The 22,034-nt window shown below is 38.2% G+C and overlaps 1 protein-coding gene and 1 long non-coding RNA gene across 3 annotated transcripts in view; one reads left to right on the forward strand and one right to left on the reverse strand.

The window, feature by feature from the left end:
- LOC139186196 (uncharacterized) overlaps positions 1 to 2,752 on the reverse strand; it is a 36,086-nt gene extending 33,334 nt beyond the window's left edge. Inside the window, exon 1 of one of the 2 annotated variants that reach the window (XR_011569732.1) lies at positions 2,316 to 2,752. This is a non-coding gene — a long non-coding RNA (uncharacterized lncRNA). The remainder of the gene's footprint in view (positions 1 to 2,315) is intronic. The other variant, XR_011569733.1, reaches the window with a different exon arrangement.
- Positions 1 to 22,034, forward strand: part of STARD13 (StAR related lipid transfer domain containing 13) — a 492,634-nt gene that overhangs the window by 100,368 nt on the left and 370,232 nt on the right. The window lies entirely within an intron of this gene.

A 22,034-nucleotide genomic window follows, 5' to 3' on the forward strand; every position in this document is an offset into this window, starting at 1 on the left:
CTAAGGGTCATCATTTATTTTTTGTGTAACTGAAGATAGACTAACAGTTGTATAGTACAATGTATATTAAAACAATTTAAGTCTTGTTTAATTCTTAGTATTAGAATAGCCTCCTCTGTTCATGGAATTTTCCAGGCAAGAATACTGGACTGGGTTGCCATTTCCTTCTCCTCACCAGTCTACTCCACAGCAATAGCCTTAGTCCTTTTTCAGGAACCTATGTTGTATCAAGAAGTTTTCTATGCAGTGTGCTCACAATGAATTCATTCCTTTATTTACTTCAAGGCCATTATTAAAATCGCTTTTGACTCATAAAAACTTTACTGAATTATTGCCAAAGTAGCATTTCAGTTGTCTTCACTGATCTTTTCAAGTGAAAGCGTTAGTGGCTCAGACCTGTCCCACTCTTTGAGACCCCATGGACAGTAACTGGCGAGGCTCCTCTATTCACAGGATTCTCCAGGCAAGAATAAATTGAGTGGGTTGCCATTCCCTTCTACAGGAGATCTTTCCAATTCAGGGATCCAACCTGGGTCTCCGGCATTGCAGGCAGATCCTTTACCATCTTTCCTGAGCCACCAGGGAAGTCCTCATTGATCTTTAATCAATATTAAAGATCTTTAATCATTGATATTTAATCAATATTAATTTGCAAATCAAGGGTATATCAGTTATTTTTCATCAAACATCAGAGCAAACACTCTAAACTTTTTAAAAGTTTTAGAAATAATTTCAGCTTTGAACATAAAACCTCTCCAAAAATATTTGTATTTCAATTATGTGCAAGGATAAAACTCACAGTGCACAGCACACTTTTTTTCACTGAAAGTAAATGCAGTGACATAGTCCTGATTTGACAGAATTAACTGAAGAGAAAAAATTTTCACAAATGAGATGACCATGTTTACAAATGAAAACATTGTATATATTTGTACTGAATAAACAGCGCAATATGGGTGGAATAGAGTTGGTAGAGGATTTAGAAAAACAAAAGAATCTGGCAAGATGCTAAAGGACTTTGGAAAAGCCTGGTGTCTACCAAAAAGCAAAATGAGAAAGTTAGGGTATATCAACTTTGTCCTTAATTCTAGTCATTTCTGATTTACTGACTTTTAATAGCTAATGGGAAAGGCAGAAATTCCACCAAAAATCACTGAAATATTTAGTATACCTGGTATCACAGCACCCTCTATCACATTATAATTTATAGAACACATTTATGTGCAGCAGTGGCTTTAACTGTGAATATTCGTTTATGTGGAATTTTCTGGATCTAGTGCTTAGTTCATTACTTTTCAGCAATGGATTTCTCCAGTTTTGGTATCATTAGCATCCAACCAAACGAGCATGACTGCATGTGCTGACAAAGTAACCTTGAACTCCAAATTATTGCAGGTGTGATCCTAGTACCAAGGACCTAAGTATTAAGTATCACCAGATAATTTATCAGAGCTATTATATTAGATTGGCAAAAAAATTCATTCAGGGTTTTTTCCTTAACATCTTAAGGGAAAACTGGAAGGAACATTGCGACAACCCAATAGAATTCTACCCCCTGACGTTCCCAGTTAAAAACTTTAGGGTTAAGACCCATCTGGTTTAATAAGCCTTCAATGGACTTCTAATGAGCGGACATCTAGTGAGTTTGAGAACCACGAGTAGGAGAAACGCCCGGTGGAGCAGTCTAGACAGTGGGAGCTGGAGTCTATAGGAAACTTGCTTCACCAGCTTTCACTAGCACTCCCATACTCGATTACCACACCATTCCAATAAAGAAGAACCACCCAATACTACCTACATATATATCATCCGGTCTACACACTTCCAGGAAAATCGAGGTTTCCAAGCATCATTCAGGGAGAATTTACGTTGATTTTGCTGACTTGGGAGAAATGACGTTTTCTGTTAATCTCATAGAAACACGCCAGGCAAACAAACCTACATACACCAGGGGTGTTCCTGAGACTACCTTTCTGAAATCCCTTTAGCCTGTTTTCATAGCAAATTCCCCACTTACTCATGGGCTCCAGACACATGCTGCATGTTTTTACAACAGTTTTAATAAGCAAAAGGAAACAAAAGCTTTTATAGCACAGAGCAGTCTAAGCCACAAGGTCAGTGCCATCTTCCCACCCAAGAGAGAAATAGGGGACTCTTGTCTTGGGACTAATGAATTGATAACTAAGAAAAATGCCTGAGAGGCATTCAGGAACAAGTCATGAGGAAACAAAAAAAACGTTCTGTTTTTCTGGACTTAAAACTAGAGAAAGAACTCAGCTTCCTCTCCATCTTCGGTATTTATAGCTAACACGTACAAGTCGCTTCCGCTGCGAAGTCCTACAAAGTACCTCCTGCGTGAGAACTCGGCAGGGCGAAAGCTCGGGTCTCTCCCTTTCCGAGGGCGAGTGACGAAAGCCCAGGCCACATTTTCTCTGGAAGATTCCGGGAGAAGGGCGCGCGCCCCCTCTGCGGGCAGCGAGAGACTCAGCACCAGATGGCGCTGCCGCACCGAGAGCCGGAGCCTGGGCGGCACGGTAGAAGGGAAGAAGCGTCACCAGATTCTTTCCTCTGCGTCCGTCGCCGGAAGTGCGCGCTGGCGCCAGCCTCTGGTCCCGGATATTAAGACTTCTGGAGGGTTACCGCGTGAGGGCGGGGTTAGAACCGGAACCGAACGGCGACCGTCAGGCCTCGGGGCGGAAGCCCCCGGCGGCGCTAGTGGGGGGCTGATTTCTGGTGCGCGCGCCTCGGCGGGAGCGCGAGGGGGCGGGGCCTCGCCGTGCGCTTGCGCATTGTGAGGACGTATGCGCAGCCCGTACGTCTTTCTCCATATTTGCACGTTTGCTGGCCCGGCAAGGCGGAAATGGTGGTGTAGTAGGTTTTTTTTTTTTTCCTTCCTGCCCACAGGGTTTGAGTTTCTGGCTGTGAGTCAGGTTTCTGGAAATCTTCGTGGAAAATTAATGGTATACTCGAGCTGTATTTTCCTCTAGAGTATTATGTGAGCCAAATGCCTGCTGGGCGCGGTCCCAATGCTGGGATGGGCCCAGCCTTTCCTTCTAAATGTCTTCCTGAACCGGCTTGACCCACCCACTGTGTCTTTAAGCACCAGTCCTGAGGCGGTAGGGGTGTCACTAAGAAAAAGGAATGCAGGCAAATACACTATTCATAAGGAACATAAGAGCGCTTCTTATTATGTAAGGAGGCATGTCTTTTGGTCTTTTAGCAGTGCTTCAGAATTTAAGGAATTAATTAGCTTTATTTTCCCTTTCTGTCAAAAACACTTCATATTCTGTGTTTTATGGTGTGGTCTTGGTCTTTATCAAATTTTAGCTAAACTAAGGCTGTCCGTGCTAAGTGTTTGAAAGGAACAGCATGTCCCTTTTCCAATATTACGAGTCAGAGGCAAACCACTTAAAAGACGGATCGTGGTAAACTTGTGAGAGTTCACTGCCTTTGTTTTGTGATGCAACATGGAAACAACCAAGAAGGTTGCAAAAATAAAATCTGTGTGAACCCACCCAATTTTAATTTTAGACTGTTTCTGAAAGTGTCAGATGCAAGGTACTCCGTTCTTCCAAGAAATTTCTTCAGCTTTGGTAAACACTTTTAACTTTGTATTTCAGAATTCTTCCCAGTCTGCTGCCTACATAAAAACTAAGTACTTGTGCAAGCCAGAGCAATAGAGACTTTTCAGCAGTTATACTGAGAGAAACAGACTGGGGAATACAAGAAAGATAGCCTGCGGTAGCCATTTTACAATTTTTGGAGGAAACCTTTTCATGGTTTTGGTTGTAGGTGTTGTAAAGAGAGCAGTTGTGGGTTGAGGAGTACCTTGATACTATATTTATGTGAAAAGCCAAAAAAAATTTTTTTCCAAAAAGTGGGCAATACCACAGGATCATTGAAGACTCATCACCAATAGTGTGAGAAGGAGGCAAGATGGAGTGGGAAGTAATGGAAACACTAATATTTAAATATTAGCCTTCCTTTAGATAAAATTAGGTAAAGACCATGAAAAGGTCAGAGCTAAAGCAAATAGATGTGGAAAGCCTGATTAGGAAGACAGGAAAGATAGATTTTACACCTCAAATGGAATGCGTAGAATAAGGAGTAAGTTCATTATATGGTTCAGTTTTGGAAATATTGCATTTAGCTGCTTATTTTAACTTTCGGTACATTCCAGTCTTCCCTGTGTCTGGTATATAACCAACCTTAAATTGAGACAATGCTTAGTTTTGCCACCATTATACTAGTAACTTGCATAGTGCTTCATAGTAAAGAATTATTAATTAATTCTGGCTATATGTATATATTCACAAATAGTGGCATTAAAGCCAGTTCCCTGCGAATATCCTCAACTCTTTGTCCCTGACTTCTGCTTTCCTGGCAAAACCCAGATCATAAATGAATTCACGTGTTTATCTTTTCTTGCCTGTACTTACACCTAGGCAGCTTAACAATTGGGTGGACTAATGTGACCTCATCCAAATGGTCTCTCCTACTCTTTTCTGTAGTTATTTTGCTCGCTTTAAACGAAGTATCTCATTCTTTCTCTACACTTTTGGAATCACTAACTTTCTCCTCAACCAGTGATTTTGCCTCATTGGAAAAAGAGTTGTGAGCCTCGCCAAGAATTCTCTCATCTTCCCACCATCTAGTCTACTTGCATCTGCCTCTTTATCTTTCCTTTAGTTTCACAGAATGATGAATCTTTCAATCACATGGCAACAGTTGAGATTGTTTTTAGTTTTAGCCATTTGAATGGGTATATAGTGTTATTTCATTTTTGTGAAGTATGTTGAAAACTTTACCCATAAAAATTGAGTTTGTTTCCTTGTAATTAAGTTGTAGGAGTTATTTGCATACTATGAACACATCTTTTTTCTTTGTTGAGATATGATTGGCAAACAAAGCTGTACATGTTTATGTAAACACCTATATGTGTACATGTATATATATAGAACTTAATAAGTTTGGAGTTAAGTATACATCCGCAAAACTCACCACAGTGTATGCCATAAATAAACCCATCACCTCTAAAAATTTCCTCCTGCTTTCAATTTTTATTATTAAGTGATAAGAACACTTAGCATAAACTCTACCCTCTTAGCAAATTTTAATACAACATTCTTAACTGTAGGGACTATATGTACAATAGAGTTCTAAGACTTAGTGATTGTGTTTAGCAAACTTTGTACCCTTTGAATAATACCTCTCCTTTCTCCTTCCCCTGTATACTTTTTTTTTTTTTTTGGTCAAAATGTGTGTTGTGAATATTTTTATTCCAATTTGTAACCTTTCATTTTCTTAACAACATTTTGAAGAAAAGTTGTTGCAGGTTGTATTTTTCTAGGAATTTATACATATCGTCCAAATACTAAAGTTCCCTAGCATAAAGTTGTAAATAAAGCCCTCTTACTATCTTTTTAATATTCACAGTATATTACATTTAGGCCTAGAATGCACTGAAGGTTAATTTTTCTATATTGTATTAATATAACAATAGGGGGTGATACCTTTATTTTTGAAAAATAAGAATCCAGTTATTCCAATAGCGTTTGTTGAAAAGATTCTCCTTTCCTCTGCTGGATATCACATTTGCACCTTGGTCAAAAATCAACTAATTTTCTGAGTCTATTCAGTTCCCTTGATAAGCATGATGTATCCATGTGCCAACTTACCCACCTTTTGTTTTTTTCATTATTGTTTTGGCCATTCTACGTTTTTGTGTGTTTTTTGCATTTTAATATAAATTTTACAACTGATGTTTCAATTTCTAAAAAGTCTTGGGATTTTGGTTGGAATTCTGGTGAATGTTGATCAGTTTGGGAAGAATTGACATTTTAAAACTACTGAATTTTTCTGTCTATGATTGTGTCATATCTCTCCCTCTATTTATTTATTTTGATCTTTGTAATTTTCAGCATAGAAGTCTTGCACATATATTGTTAAATTTATTCTTAAGTATCCCATGTCTTTCATTATCAATGAATTTAAAATTTTTAATTTATTATAAATGTACTTAAATTGTATTTTTAGTTTATTGAGTCATAGTTTTCAACTTCAGAATTTGTATTGGATTCTTATTTGTAGATTATTGTTCTCTAGTGAAATTCTGACATGGGCCTAATAGCTTCAAAATTTAGGTCATCTATGGATCTTATTTCTATTCCCTTTTCTTATTTCTGTTTCCTAGTATGCCCAGAAATTCTTAATGGAATGCTGTCTTTGTGAAAAATTTTAGGCTCTGAGTCATGTTTTTTTTTTTTACTTCCAGAGAAGATTTTACTTTTGCTTCTGTTAGGAAACTAGGCTCAGAGCAAAACACCTTAGCTTAAATGGCTTTCAGTCTGTTAGGTCTAGCCTATTTCAGCTTCATTCTTACTCCTAGGGTGGCCCTTCTTCTGTCCCAACTGAAAGCCTGAGGTGTTTTTAAAGGCTCTTCCTTCCTCAGTTCAGTTCAGTTCAGTTCAGTCGCTCAGTCATGTCCGACTCTTTTCGATCCCATGAATGCCAGGCCTCCCTGTCCATCACCAACTCCCAGAGTTCACTCAGACTCCCGCCCATTGAGTCAGTGATGCCATCCAGCGATCTCATCCTCTGTCGTCCCCTTCTCTTCCTGCCCCCAATCCCTCCCAGCATCAGAGTCTTTTCCAATGAGTCAACTCTTCGCTTGAGGTGGCCAAAGTACTGGAGTTTCAGCTTTAGCATCATTTCTACCAAAGAAATCCCAGGGCTGATCTCCTTCAGAATGGACTGGTTGGATCTCCTTGCAGTCCAAGGGACTCTCAAGAGTCTTCTCCAACACCACACAGTTCAAAAGCATCAATTCTTCGGCGCTCAGCCTTCTTCACAGTCCGACTCTCACATCCATACATGACCACAGGAAAAACCATAGCCTTGATAGATGAACCTTTGTTGGCAAAGTAATGTCTCTGCTTTTGAATATGCTATCTAGGTTGGTCATAACTTTCCTTCCAAGGAGTAAGCGTCTTTTAATTTCATGGCTACAGTCACCATCTTCCTTCCTAGTTGCCTCTAAAGTCCAATTTATATTTTCTCAGAACTATGGGACTCCTGAAAGCTCTTGGCTTCCCTGCTTCTAAGCTACCTGCTTCTAAATCACTCTTTATGAGTGATTTCTCAGACTCTGGAATAACTTTCAAATTAGCAAATGAGTCAAGGGGAAAAGCATAGATGAACATAGCAGACTTCTCTGCACCTTCTCCTTAGGATCTTGTCCTTTCAAGATGCTATCAAAAAGATATATTTTATATTTTACCCAGCTTTTCTAGATCACAGTTTATAGGGGTGAGACTACTTTTTTTAAGTCTATTACTGGCAGAAATAAATGTCTTTATTCTGAGAATCTCAATGATGCTAATAAAGGTAGTACTCTTTTTTTCTGTACCATTGTCACCACTTCTTGTCCCCACACATCAGACAACCAGAAGACACACCAGTGACTTGCTTTCTTGCTTCTGGAGGTGTCTCTAGGGCCTCCTAGAAGTAATATCCTCTAGCTACAGATGGCTTCCTAAAGAATACTCTTAACTCTCTTTAGGGTTTGCTTGACTCTGTCTTCTGCCCTGGCTTCCTTCCAATGAGGAACTATGATGGTTCTGCTGCTGCTAAGTTCGATTCAGTCGTGTCTGACTCTCTGCGACCCCATAGACGGCAGCCCACCAGGCTCCACCGTCCCTGGGGTTCTTCAGGCAAGAACACTGGAGTGTGTTGCCATTTCCTTCTCCAGTGCATGAAAGTGAAAAGTGAAAGTGAAGTTGCTCAGTTGTGTCCGATCCTTAGCAACCCCATGGACTGCAGCCTACCAGGCTCCTCCGTCCATGGAATTTTCCAAGCAAGAGTACTGGAGTGGGTTGCCATTTCCTTCTCCGATGATGGTTCTCAGTTCAGTTCAGTTCAATGGCTCAGTCGTGTCCGACTCTTTGCGACCCCATGAATCGCAGCACACCAGGCCTCCCTGTCCATCACCAACTCCCGGAGTTCACTCAAACTCACGTCCTTCGAGTCAGTGATGCCATCCAGCCATCTCATCCTCTGTCGTCCCCTTCTCCTCCTGCCCCCAATCCCTCCCAGCATCAGAGTCTTTTCCAATGAGTCAACTCTTCGCATGAGGTAGCCAAAGTACTGGAGTTTCAGCTTTAGCATCATTCCTTCCAAAGAAATCCCAGGGCTCCTCTCTTTCAGAATGGACTGGTTGGATCTCCTTGCAGTCTAAGGGACTCTCAAGAGTCTCCTGCAACACTACAGTTCAGAAGCATCAATTCTTCGGCACTCAGCCTTCTTCACAGTCCAACTCTCACATCCATCCATGACCACAGGAAAAACCATAGCCTTGACTAGATGAACCTTTGTTGGCAAAGTAATGTCTCTGCTTTTGAATATGCTACTAGGTTGGTCATAACTTTCCTTCCAAGGAGTAAGCGTCTTTTAATTTCATGGCTGCAGTCACCATCTGCAGTGATTTTGGAGCCCAGAAAAATAAAGTCTGACACTGTTTCCACTGTTTCCCCATCTATTTCCCATGAAGTGATGGGACCAGATGCCATGATCTTCGTTTTCTGAATGTTAAGCTTTAAGCCAACTTTTTCACTCTCCACTTTCACCTTCATCAAGAGGCTTTTGAGTTCCTCTTCACTTTCTGCCATAAGGGTGGTGTCATCTGCATATCTGAGGTGATTGATATTTCTCCCAGCAATCTTGATTCCAGCTTGTGTTTCTTCCAGTCCAGCGTTTCTCATGATGTACTCTGCATAGAAGTTAAATAAGCAGGGTGACAATATACAGCCTTGACGTACTCCTTTTCCTATTTGGAACCAGTCTGTTGTTCCATGCCAAACCAAACGTTACTGTGCTATAGCTGTAAATTCAGTCTCTCTCCATTGGTGCTTTCACAATACAAGTACATGTTACAGTCAGGCAGGAAGAAGTGCATCCTGTTATTTTTTATAGATAATAATACACACACACACACACACACACACACACATATATATATATGCTCCCTGACAGAGAATGGATTTGATTTCTTACTGTAATTTCGAGTAATAATTATATACATTGCCCCCCAGTTTGTGCTATAGAAAGGCCAGAATGACCAGACTTTAACCCAGATCGTACCACTTCTTCCATGGGTGAAATTGAGCAAGTTAAGTTTTCTAAGCTTCAGTTTCCCTAATTTGAAAACCAAGAAGATGTCTGCTTTCCAGGGTAAAAAAAAAAAAAAAAAAAAAAAGATGGGCTTAAAAAAATGATACTGCTTGTAATGTCTGATACATGATAGGTTCTATTATTACCTATACAATTTTTTTCTGGAGAAAGGTAATTTTAACTTCAAGGGGAAGTGGTAAGCCATAACTTCCCTGTCTGGCAGCCATGTTTAAGAATCCACAATATTTGCAGATTTTTGCTCATCACGTAGTTTATTTTATTCAGTAAACATTGACTGAACCTCTATTAAATACTGAGCACTGCACCAGTACACTGGGATGCAAAAATAGTGGAATATCTTTCCTCCCAGCTGTGTAGGTATAGCTTTTCCAATTATTGAAAGACCAACTGTTCATTTGAAATGGTTTTACTTTTACTTAGTGTTCAAATGCAAGACTTTGTTGTTTCATTCTCTTGCTGCTATTTAACAAATCCTGAAATAGTGTTTGTTACCTAGATTGAAACTTATTAGAATAACCTAGAGTAAAATTTGGTTTAAAGAAGCTCTAATATGAGTGACTTCCAAGTGACTTGTGTTACTAACAAACCAGTACAGTGTACTGATTGCTGGGAGAAATATCAATAACCTCAGATATGCAGATGACACCACCCTTAGAGCAGAAAGTGAAGAGCCTCTTGATGAAAGTGAAAGTGGAGAGTGAAAAAGTTGGCTTAAAGCTCAACATTCAGAAAACTAAGAATATGGCATCTGGTCCCATTACTTCATGACAAATAGATGGGTAAACAGTGGAAACAGTGGCTGACTTTATTTTTCTGGGCTCCAAAATCACTGCAGATGGTGAGTGCAGTCATGAAATTAAAAGACGCTTGCTCCTTGGAAGGAAAATTATGACCAACCTAGACCACATATTCAAAAGCAGAGACATTACTTTGCCAACAAAGGTCCGTCTAGTCAAAGCTATGGTTTTTCCAGTAGTCATGTATGGATGTGAGAGTTGGACTATGAAGAAAGCTGAGCGCCAAAGAATTGATGCTTTTGAACTGTGGTGTTGGAGAAGACTCTTGAGAGTCCCTTGGACTGCAAGGAGATATAACCATTCCATCCTAAAGGAGATCGGTCCTGGGTGTTCATTGGAGGGACTGATGTTGACGCTGAAACTCCAGTATTTTGGCTACCTGATATGAAGAGCTGATTCATTTGAAAAGACCCTAATGCTGGGAAAGATTGAGGGCATGAGGAGAAGGGGACTACAGAGGATGAGATGGTTAGATGGCATCATTGACACAATGGACATGGGTTTGGGTGGACTCCGGGAGTTGGTGATGGACAGGGAGGCCTGGCGTGCTGCGATTCATGGGATCTCAAAGAGTCGGACACGACTGAGTGACTGAACTGAACTGAACTGAACTAAAGCAGTGTCATAAAATAGAACTTGAATTCTGCTCTAATGTACTAATAATTAGCTTGATTCATCCAGAGATTAGAGAATAGGCTGTTATCAAACAATGGAGTGAAGTTCTGTTCAGCATGCTGGTGGAGGACTTACTTTAAAGAGGAAAACTAGTTTATTTTGTAGTTGAATGTTCATTAAAAGAACTATCTTCCAGCTTTTCCCTTTTAACTCTGCTCTTTAAATGATTCTAGTTCAGACAGTTGTGGTGGTGGTGGTGATTTAGTCGCTAAAGTGAAAGTGAAGTCGCTCAGTCGCGTCCAACTTTTTGTGACCCCATGGACTGTAGCCTACCAGGCTCCTCCCTCCATGGGATTCTCCAGGCAAGAGTACTGGAGTGGGTTGCCGTTTTCCTTCTCCAGGGGATCTTTCCGACCCAGGGATCGAACCCGGGTTTCCCGCATTCCAGGCAGATGCTTTAACATCTGATTTAGTCGACAAGTCGTGCCCAACTCTTGCAACACATGGACTTATAGCCTGCCAGGCTTCTCTGTCTGCGGGATTCTCTGGGCAAGAATACTGGAGTGGGTTGCCATTTCCTTCTCCAGGGGATCTTCCTGATCCAGGAATTGAACCCATATCTCATGCATTGCAGCAGATTCTTTAAGAACTGAACTATGAGGGAAATTGTAAGTTCCTTGAATACAGAGCCTTGACAGACAATTGTAAACTGCTTGAATACAGAGCCTTGTCTTCAATATTTATCATATCTGCTCATACCCATCCCTAATGTGTACCTAATTCCTGTCCTACCAGGGAGCATTATGGCTGTACAGTAAGAATGGACTGAGTAATTTCATAACATCCTCATACCCAGTAGGAGATTCTCCCATGATAAGAAAATATCTTTCAAAATTGAATATTCTGTTTTCTGAGGCTGATTTGCTTTATTATTTAGTGGTTTGTTTTCATTTTCCTAATAGTAGAATAAACAAATGTAGCTTGGAACAGATTTTTTTAATTCTCATAGTTATGATCATAAAATTATCCAAATTAGTCACATAGATTAAATTTTCTAATTTAATTACTTAAAAATGTACAAAGAAGTAATGACAATACAATTTTATCATCTTATTGACCATTTCTGTCATACTGCACCGTTTTGTTTTCCATGTTTGAATTTGCAGTTATTTAATTGTATCACTGTGGTTTCCTTTTTTTAAATTGTATCTTTTCTATAATCGGTAAACTTATTTGTATTTACTTTGGAACAGTCATATGTTTAGTTCACTTACAGGCACACAGAAAATGAAATGCCAAATCTAGACTAGCTTTCCCATAACCCTGCTCTATTAATGTCTTAAAAATCACTAAATACTCTTATTCTAGATCCTAATCAGGTCGAGCTAGAGTGTCAGATCTGATCTCTATGTGTTCCATAAGGGATTTCTCAGTCCTGTTACATTCCAATAATTTAAGTATAGATCTTCTGGCCATCATCTTGCCTTTTATAATGTGCTTAGATGGAATCAGTAAAACAAATGTACCCTTCATTTCCCTGAATAGGGTTATTGTAGAGAAATAATAAGTCATAAATAAGGGTTCAAAATTTCCTTTATCCCCAAAGCACAAATAGTCATATTGAGGGTTGAGGGATAGAATGTATTTACCTCAGTTTTTGTGGTGAGAAAAAGAATAAGCTTTATATAGTCAAGATAAAGTTGACATTAGTACAAAACAACATGATATATTCTAAGAACTACCTCCCAAACACACACACTTTGAAGAACACCTTTGTCATATCCTTTTACCATATAATTGAATTATTTAAAAAATCAAAATAATTGACATTTGCTCTCAGTTTATCTACCTCTTGAAGCTTTAAATTTTTCAAAAAATTATATCCTTAATTTATTGCCTAAAATTTTCTCTGATAAAACTTAAAATGCAAATTATTTTTACATAGATGTATTAATATGGAATTGTTACAGTTCAAAAATAAATTTTACTTCCTAAACTTATTTTTTGAGACTTCCTGGTGGCTCAGACGGTAAAGCATCTGCCTACAATGGCGGAGACCCAGGTTCAATCCCTGGGTTGGGAAGATCCCCTGGAGAAGGAAATAGCAACCCACTCCAGTATTCTTGCTTGGAAAATCCCATGGACAGAGGAGCCTGGTAGGCTACAGTTCATGGGGCCGCAAAGAGTCAGACTTATTTTAAATCATCAATATTTAATTTTTATCATGATGAAATACTTAATCATCTAACCTACACTGCTTTTAGGTCACCAATATCAACATTTAAAGGAATACTTGGAGCTAAAATTTCCAGTTATTTTTTTTTACTTGTTAGAAAACTTTTGGCTACTCATATTCAGATTTATATACAGTAATGGAAACTGATTTTTGCTTTTCCTTATATTCTGTGCAGAATTTGAAAAAGTTACTAGATGAGAAAGGGATGATGTCTTCTTTCATCGAGAAAACAGTTCATTTTAGTTTTCCCTACTGTCTTTGGGGTTAATGTTTCACATGTAATGAATAGTTTGCGTAACAGAAGGCCATAGCTTATGGAATAATGAAACAAGATTTTTTTTTTAAGATTGTTTTTATAAAGTAATGTTAAAACAGATCCAAATCCTACCCTCATGGTGCTTGTAGTAGGCACTTAGTGACTAGATTAAAAAGGAAAATATATCCAAAGAGCATGTAAATGTTCTGTAACCATTTTTAGCAGTGTTTCAGCAGTGAATTCTGTGTCTAAAGGAAATATATTAGAAAAAAAATATACCCAGGTGGCACAGTGGTAAAGAATCTGCCTGCTATGGCAGGAGACTAAGAGATGTAGGTTTGATCCCTGGGTCGGGAAGATCCCCATTTTCTTTTTCTCCTATATAACATTGTACACGATCACAAAATATGGGTATGAAAGAAAATAAAACTTCCAGTTGTAAGCATCTTTAAAACAAAGGTTACATAACTAAAGTAATTGAAGAGCAAGAGACCTTTTAAAAACATTGAATTCAAAAGTCTACATGTAGAATTACATTTAAATCTAAAAAGAAAACGCCCTTCTTTTCTGTTGTAACTTTCTACTTCTTCACCAACTCTTTCCATGCTTTGTGCAGAATATTCGTATATTGCTTCGAGGCAACTTTACACGGACAGAAGTATTGTTATCCAGTTAATTCATATGGCTCTCACCGAACTTGGGTACCATTCCAAAGAAGATAGTCTTATTCCAAAAGTCTGATACCACAAAATAACATAATTTTTAAAGTCCTGATGTTTAATAATAGAAGACTTCAAGGCATAAAATAAAGAGACATTTGATTAATAATGAGAAATTTGAGACAGAAAAAGTGAAAAGTTGACTAACAAAAGGTTGCAATTTTAGGGCTGCTTATTGGTTTGCCTGGCCTACCCCAAAACATTTCTGTTGTGATGTCCTAACTCTTATATCTACTTATTGATCAGTCATCAATTATTGTTGAAAAATTCTAGATTCAAAGTTCTAACCAGTATTCTAATAATTTTGATATCAGTTGGAGAAAAAAAAAGACACTCACCCAATGGGAAACACCTTATGATCAAGTGTGAGGTGGTGTGTCTCGACTGTATAGCAAAGAAGGGCAGAATAAGAAGAGCCATCATTTGTTAAGGGCTTAGTATGTGCCAAGAGTTGTCTACACACCATCTCTAATAGTCCTTATGGTCAGATCAGGATGGGTTCTCCATGGAACAGGTCAAGTTTACTCAGGAGTTTGAAGCTTTGATTGACATCAAACTTTCCAATTGTAAACAAGGACCATGGTTTTAAGCTAACATTGACCTAATCTTGTTATTCCTGACCTTTTTCAATCTATGTCAGCATAAACTAATTTGTTTTTTTACCAAATATAATCTTTTCCTGAACAGAAATAACTTTATAAGGTGAAAAGAAAGCTTTATTTTTTCTTTCTGTCTACCTTCAACTCTATAGAATGGACTAGTTCTTCACCTTTTAAATGATTTCCATGGTGGGTCTCATAGATTTTCCAATCATTATTAAAAACAAAAACATCCTTTGGTCACCTTTTGACACAAGAAGTGTCACTTAATTATTCTGAATCTCCAGGCCATGCGTAATCTCACAACTGCATAGTCTTACCTTATTTGAAGCTTATCCTCAGTGTTGAGAGTGTTTCAGGCTGAGAGACTTGCAGTGTTTGGGTTCTCCTTTGTTTCTTTCTCATTTCACTGCTTCCTCACGCAGTGTGCAAGCTCTGGGGTCTGATCCTCCAGGGATGGACCACTGTTAAAAGGATTGGAGAAAAAGACTCAGGTTTACATGGCCACTGTTGTGACAATCTGGAACTGACAGTCTGGGGACTCTGATATTTAAAGAACGCTCTTTAGATTCTTCTGCCTGGAATTTCCAACTACAGTATTCAAATATTGTCCTTTTTCCTGAGTGACCACTGAGGACTTCAACCAACACTTAGTCGTAGACATCAGATTTCACCCCACCAAGATCCTTTCTGTTGAAACCCCAGTGCCTTTTCAAGTGGCTTTCTCCTTCAGGTGTATCTCTTGGGTAAGTTAGTCTCTTTTATTTTTATTTTTTAATGTAAATTTATTTATTTTAATTGGAAGCTAATTACTTTACAATATTGTATTGGCTTTGCCATACATCAACATGAATCCGCCACGGGTGTACATGTGTTCCCCATCCTGAACCCCCCTCCCACCTCCCTCCCCATACCATCCCTCTGGGTCATCCCAGTGCACCAGCCCCAAGCATCCTGTATCATGCATCGAACCTGGACTGGTGATTCATTTCTTATATGATATTATACATGTTTCAATGCCATTCTCCCAAATCATCCCACCCTCTCCCTCTCCCACAGAGTCCAAAAGACTGTTCTGTACATCTGTGTCTCTTTTGCTGTCTCACATACAGGGTTATCATTACCATCTTTCTAAATTCCGTATATATGCGTTAGTATACTGTATTGGTGTTTTTCTTTCTGGCTTACTTCACTCTGTATAATAGGCTCCAGTTTCATCCACCTCATTAGAACTGATTCAAATGTATTCTTTTTAATGGCTGAGTAATACTCCATTGTGTATATGTACCACAGCTTTCTTATCCATTCATCAGCTGATGGACATCTAGGTTGCTTCCATGTCCTGGCTATTATAAACAGTGCTGCGATGAACATTGGGGTACATGTGTCTCTTTCAATTCTGGTTTCCTCGGTGCGTATGCCCAGCAGTGGGATTGCTGGGTGATAAGGCAGTTCTATTTCCAGTTTTTAAAGGAATCTTCACACTGTTCTCCATAGTGGCTGTACTAGTTTGCATTCCCACCAACAGTGTAAGAGGGTTCCCTTTTCTCCACACCCTCTCCAGCATTTATTGCTTGTAGACTTTTGGATCGCAGCCATTCTGACTGGCATGAAATGGTACCTCATTGTGGTTTTGATTTGCATTTCTCTGAAAATGAGTGATGTTGAGCATCTTTTCATGTGTTTGTTAGCCATCTGTATGTCTTCTTTGGAGAAATGTCTATTTAGTTCTTTGACCCATTTTTTGATTGGGTTGTTAATTTTTCTGGAATTGAGCTGCAGGAGTTGCTTGTGTATTTTTGAGATTAGTTGTTTGTCAGTTGCTTCATTTGCTATTATTTTCTCCCATTCTGAAGGCTGTCTTTTCACCTTGCTTATAGTTTCCTTTGTTATGCAGAAGTTTTTAATTTTAATTAGGTCCCATTTGTTTATTTTTGCTTTTATTTCCAATATTCTGGGAGGTGGGTCATAGAGGATCCTGCTGTGATTTATATCGGAGAGTGTTTTGCCTATGTTCTCCTCTAGGAGTTTTATAGTTTCTGGTCTTATGTTTAGATCTTTAATCCATTTTGAGTTTATTTTTGTGTATGGTGTTAGAAAGTGTTCTGGTTTCATTCTTTTACAAGTGGTTGACCAGTTTCCCCAGCACCACTTGTTAAAGAGATTGTCTTTAATCCATTATATATTCTTGCCTCCTTTGTCAAAGATAAGGTGTCCATAGGTGCATGGATTTATCTCTGGGCTTTCTATTTTGTTTCATCGATCTACATTTCTGTCTTTGTGCCAGTACCATACTGTCTTGATGACTGTGGCTTTGTAGTAGAGCCTGAAGTCAGGCAGGTTGATTCCTCCAGTTCCATTCTTCTTTCTCAAGATTGCTTTGGCTATTCGAGGTTTTTTGTATTTCCATACAAATTGTGAAATTATTTGTTCTAGCTCTATGAAAAATACAGTTGGTAGCTTGATAGGGATTGCATTGAATCTCTTTTAAAAGACATTGGCTTCCCTGGTGTGTGTGTGTGCGTGCATGCTCAGTCACTTCAGTCGTGTTTGACTCTCTGCGACCCCATTTCCTTCTCCAGTGATAAAGTATGAAGTGAGTGAAGTGAATGAAGTCACTCAGTTGTGTCCAACTCTGCGACCCCCTGGACTGCAGCCCACCAGGCTCCCCTATCCATGGGATTTTCCATGCAAGAGTACTGGAGTGGGTTGCCATTGCCTTCTCCAACTTCCCTGGTGACTCAGATGATAAACAATCCACCTGTAATGTGGGAGACCTGGGTTCAATCTCTGGGTTGGGAAGATTCCCCTGGAAGAGGGCATGGCAACCCACTCCAGTATTCTTGCCTGGAGAATCCCCATGGACAGAGGAGCCTGGAAGGCTACAGTCCATGGGGTTGCAAAAAGTCAGACATGACTAAGTGACTAACACTTCCACTTCCAAAAGATATTTTGGCTTATCTCTCTGGTCAATGTTCGTATGGTTAGTAAGACCACTTGTCTTTTCTTGGCCTGCTTGTGTGTAAAAGAGCTCCTAACATGGCTCTTTCTGTCTGCTCTGCTGCCTTAAGCTGATGTGGCCACTGCTATACTTTTACATTTCTCAGGTCTGAGTCAGACACCATATATAAATCAAATTAATTTATAATTTCATGAGATACAAATAAATGATTTCTCAGAAGCACAGCTTTTTTTGGTAACCCCCCAAAAACAAACTTTTACCCTGTGTTTTCAGGTAAAGAATTTGTACACACATCTCACTATACACACAACTCAACTGCAGGTGTATTAAGAGTGCTCAAGAGTAAAATTCAAAGTTTTAAAACTTTTAAAACGTTTTTTTATGACTTTTGTTATGCTTAGTTGCTAAGTCATGTCTGACTCTTTTGCAACCCCATAGACTGTAGCCTGCCAGACTCTTCTGTCCTTGGGATTTCCCAGGCAAGAATACTGGAGTGGGTTGCCATTTCCTTCTCCAAGGGATCTTACCAACCCAGGGATCAAATAGATGTCCCCTGTGTGTCTTCTCAGAGAAAGCAATGGCACCCCACTCCAGTACTTTTGCCTAGAAAATCCCATGGATGGAGGAGCCTGGTAGGCTGCAGTCCATGGGGTCGCTAGGAGTCGGACACAACTGAGCGACTTCACTATCACTTTTCACTTTCATGCATTGGAGAAGGAAATGACAACCCACTCCAGTGTTCTTTCCTGGAGAATCCCAGGGACGGGGAGCCTGGTTGGCTGCCGTCTATGGGGTCGCACAGAGTCGGACACGACTAAAGCGATGCGGCAGCAGCAGCAGCAGTGTGTCTTCTGCATTACAGGCATGTCCTTTACTGGCTAAGCCAATTTGGGTAATTTTTAAAGGACTTTGGGTAACTTTTAAAAAGGGACTGAGAAAAAGAGCAAGATATCAAAGAATAAAACTGAAGGAACCAGAAGAAATGCTGAAAATTATAATTCAGGAAATTTTTTCTAAAATAAGGATTTGAAGTTACTCATTATATACTTAAGAATATTGATCCACAATGACTAACACCAAGATATTGTAGTGTACTGGGTTTAAAGAAAAATAAAATATTTGACTATCTAGAAAGAAGAAAAGAACACATGATTTACAAGACATTTCAATTAGATAATTATCAGACTTCAAGAGCAACAATTTATGCTCATAGAAAATAAGTTTATCTTATTAATACTCTCAAGGGAAAAAAAAGTGAATCAAGCATTTTGTATCTAGCAAAATTGACTTGTAAAAACGGCACAGGGGCTCATTATCCCTTTCTAAAGAAATCTACTAGAGAATCAACTTCGGGTAATCACATGACCAGAAAGACATACAGTTTGTAAAATTGAGACTGGAAAACTATGTAGAAAAACTCTTAGGTTTTTCAACAGATAACTTGTAGCAAAAATAAGTTTTGGATTAAACGAGGCTTAAAAAACATACCAAAAAATATATAAAGGAGCAAGACTAGCATTATAGGGTACATATTTGACTGCTGAAACTGAAAAATGCAAGGAAATAATTAATGTAAACAAATAATGATTCCTTACAGAAGGAAGAATGGGCTTGCAGTTGGTGTGGAGTATTTAGAGGTGTTTTGCATTGTGGAGAGGAAGTTCAGGGACACTTTTACTTCTTGACCCAATGGTGGTTAGATTGTTCACCTTTGAGTAATTCATTAAGCTATGCATCTGTTTTGTGTACTTTTCTATATTTGTACTTTCCTTTACAATAAAAATATTATTTTGAAAAACTGACCACAGAGAGGAGGGAGCAGAGCGGCAAGGGAGAGTTAAACTCCAACGAGAAATGTTGAGATACTGATGTCTATAATGCATGTTTAAAATCTTTTGATATTTATATAATCTCCTTATATTTCTTAGTATAAGTCTTGTAAAATATAATACAAAAACAAAAATCCACAAGATTCCTGTTACCTACAGACAAAAGTCAAATTCCTTAATATGTAGCATTTTATCTGAGGACCACATTTCATTTTCATACATCATTTGCTTCCATATCCCCTAGGCATCAATAGATGGAATCAGATAAAAATCCTTACTATTGTTTGAGTATGCTGTATTCTTTTTGTGTTTTCACGCCCTTGGGATTCCCTCTCTCTGAAATACTAGTAGTATTCCTTCAAAACTCAGTTAAAGGTTATTTCCTCTATGAACTCTTCCTTTTCCCCAGGCAGAATTATTTACTCTTTTGTCTGTGTTCTCATATCATTTTATATGATACTTTGTCTTAAATCCCTGCCTGTAATATTATCTGTCTACGTGACATTTTCTCTATAGACTAGAGCTCTTAAAGGAAATATGTTGTGTTTATTTTGTTTTCACTGCACTTGGACAGTGCTTGGCATATGAGTGAATGAATGAGAAGAGACCGGAAATTGATTAGCTCCAAAGATACTTTACCTAAGAAAGCCTTTGGGTGCAGGGAAAAGATGCAGTTACCTAATCAACTATGTACAAGTGGAAAAACAAACAAAAGGCCATGAGACTACAAACGCTTGTCTTACACGTCACTATGTTAAGTAGAACTGTGCATCATGTGAGTCTTCTGTGTTCACACATCTCATGTTTTATTCTGTCACTTTTATCCATCTTTAATGGATCATATCACAGGATTTAAAAGAGACGTATTAGTTCTTCAACTAGTATGGCGCTTTCTTCTTAGTCTGTTCATGTTGCTGATGTATTGTGGTGATTGATCAGAAAGGGTATAGTCATAGCTCTCACAGAGAATACAATGCAGTTAAAACTCCGGCATCTTGAAGCTGTGACAATATTCTGGGTAAAATATGGGCCAAAAATTAAATGGGAAGTAATAAATAAAACTTTATGAGTAGATCTTATTAATATTCCCATTTTAATCCAATGAGACAGCAGAGGCATAGAGAATTTAAGTAACTTGCTCAAGTCACCACAGTAAGCACAGAAATCAGGACCTGAATTTAGCCAGCAGCCTGCTTTCACTACACTGAATACAAGCACTAAATAAATGATAGTTATCATTATTCTGATGGAGAAAGGGACTCTTTGTATCCAGCTTTAGGAATATGAAAAATGAAGGTCTCTCATTTCTCAGATAGATCTGGAATCAAATGTCTTTCTTGGTCATTTAGCAGGATAAGTTAATTAGTCTCAGTTACGGGAAGAACAGATTACAAAAATTGTCAAAAATAAATTTAATACAAATTACATAGCTTGGGAAAATTTTCACATGTGCTTACATTTCTTCTTTGTATTCTTAGTGTTCCTTGAAAGTTAATTACACAAGCTTTTTTGAGATACAGAACTAATCTATTACTTGAAAAATAAATGGCAAGGGCAACTTTCAGCCTATGCATAGCTTTGACCATTTATATTTGGGATCAAAATTCATGTTACATGATTTATACATGCTGTTGCAACTAGATATTAATAGTTTAAGTGTTATAAAATATTTTAGTTGTTTTTAAAATGGATGTTTCTTTATAAACGTTGTGCTTTCCTCCAAAAAAGATCAAATTAATTATCTTCAATCTCTAAGTCAGTTAGCTAGTGAGAGTCTTCTTTGCAAATAAAGAAATTAAAGGATGGCATGCTACACCAGTTTGGACAATCAGCAGCAGTGAACCACCTCATTCCTTGCTATATTTGCATAAGCGTAAATGTCTTATCTTAGGAATTTTTTCCTAAACTTTCTTTATATGAAATTCAAACAAAGATTAGGAAGATAATTTTATTATTTGGGTTTTTATTTATTTATTTTTTTTGCAATCCTGTGTCATGGCTTGGTTGTATGTAGCAGAAAAAATTCAATGATTATTACATCAATGAAGTTTAATATTCTAGGGCTAATACCTATACATAGGAAACTTTGAAAATACTACAAGGATAGCATTTAAAAGTTTTCTTGTTGAAGTAGGAAAAACAAAGAGACATTGTTTAAATAAAATGTGAACTATAAAAGGTAAGTAATGGATAAAGATCCAGGAAAAAAATATTTCAGAGTCAGATATTATTTCTCAAAAAGCTAAGTCTCAGGAAAAATTCTTGTTTGGTTATGTTGTAGTTACAAAAATATTAAACTGTTGAAACTATGTATTTAAAGTATTGTAGTAGAGGATAAAAATAAATTCCAGTAAGGAACAAAACCTAATTAAGTATTTCTTTGCCTTTATCCATTTTTTCCAAAGAAAACAGTTATGTTCCTCTAGCCACTAGGGCTTCCCATTTGTAATGATGTTAATAAAACACCTCAAATGCTTGTCATTATTTAAAACTCACATCACTTGATCCTCAGAACAGCCCAGAGGCAGAGCACATATCGTATTTTCTCTGTTTTTGCAGTTTTATTCTTTTATCCATTCATTTACCTGTGATGTACTAACATAACAATAGCTAACATTAATTCACAACTTGCTATGTACCAGACACACTTTCAAGTGTTTCACACATATAAACTCCCTACAATCTAGTGAGTGCAAAATTATTTATTTATGGTTTTACAGTTGAGGCAACAGAAATACAAAGAAGAAATATTTATTTATAGTCCCACAGCTAGTGAGTGGCACAGCCTGACTTTGAACCCATTACTCTAGCTCCAGAGCTCACAGTTTTAAT

Source organism: Bos indicus, chromosome 12 (assembly GCF_029378745.1).
Source record: "Bos indicus isolate NIAB-ARS_2022 breed Sahiwal x Tharparkar chromosome 12, NIAB-ARS_B.indTharparkar_mat_pri_1.0, whole genome shotgun sequence".
NCBI classification, from domain to species: Eukaryota; Metazoa; Chordata; class Mammalia; order Artiodactyla; family Bovidae; genus Bos; species Bos indicus.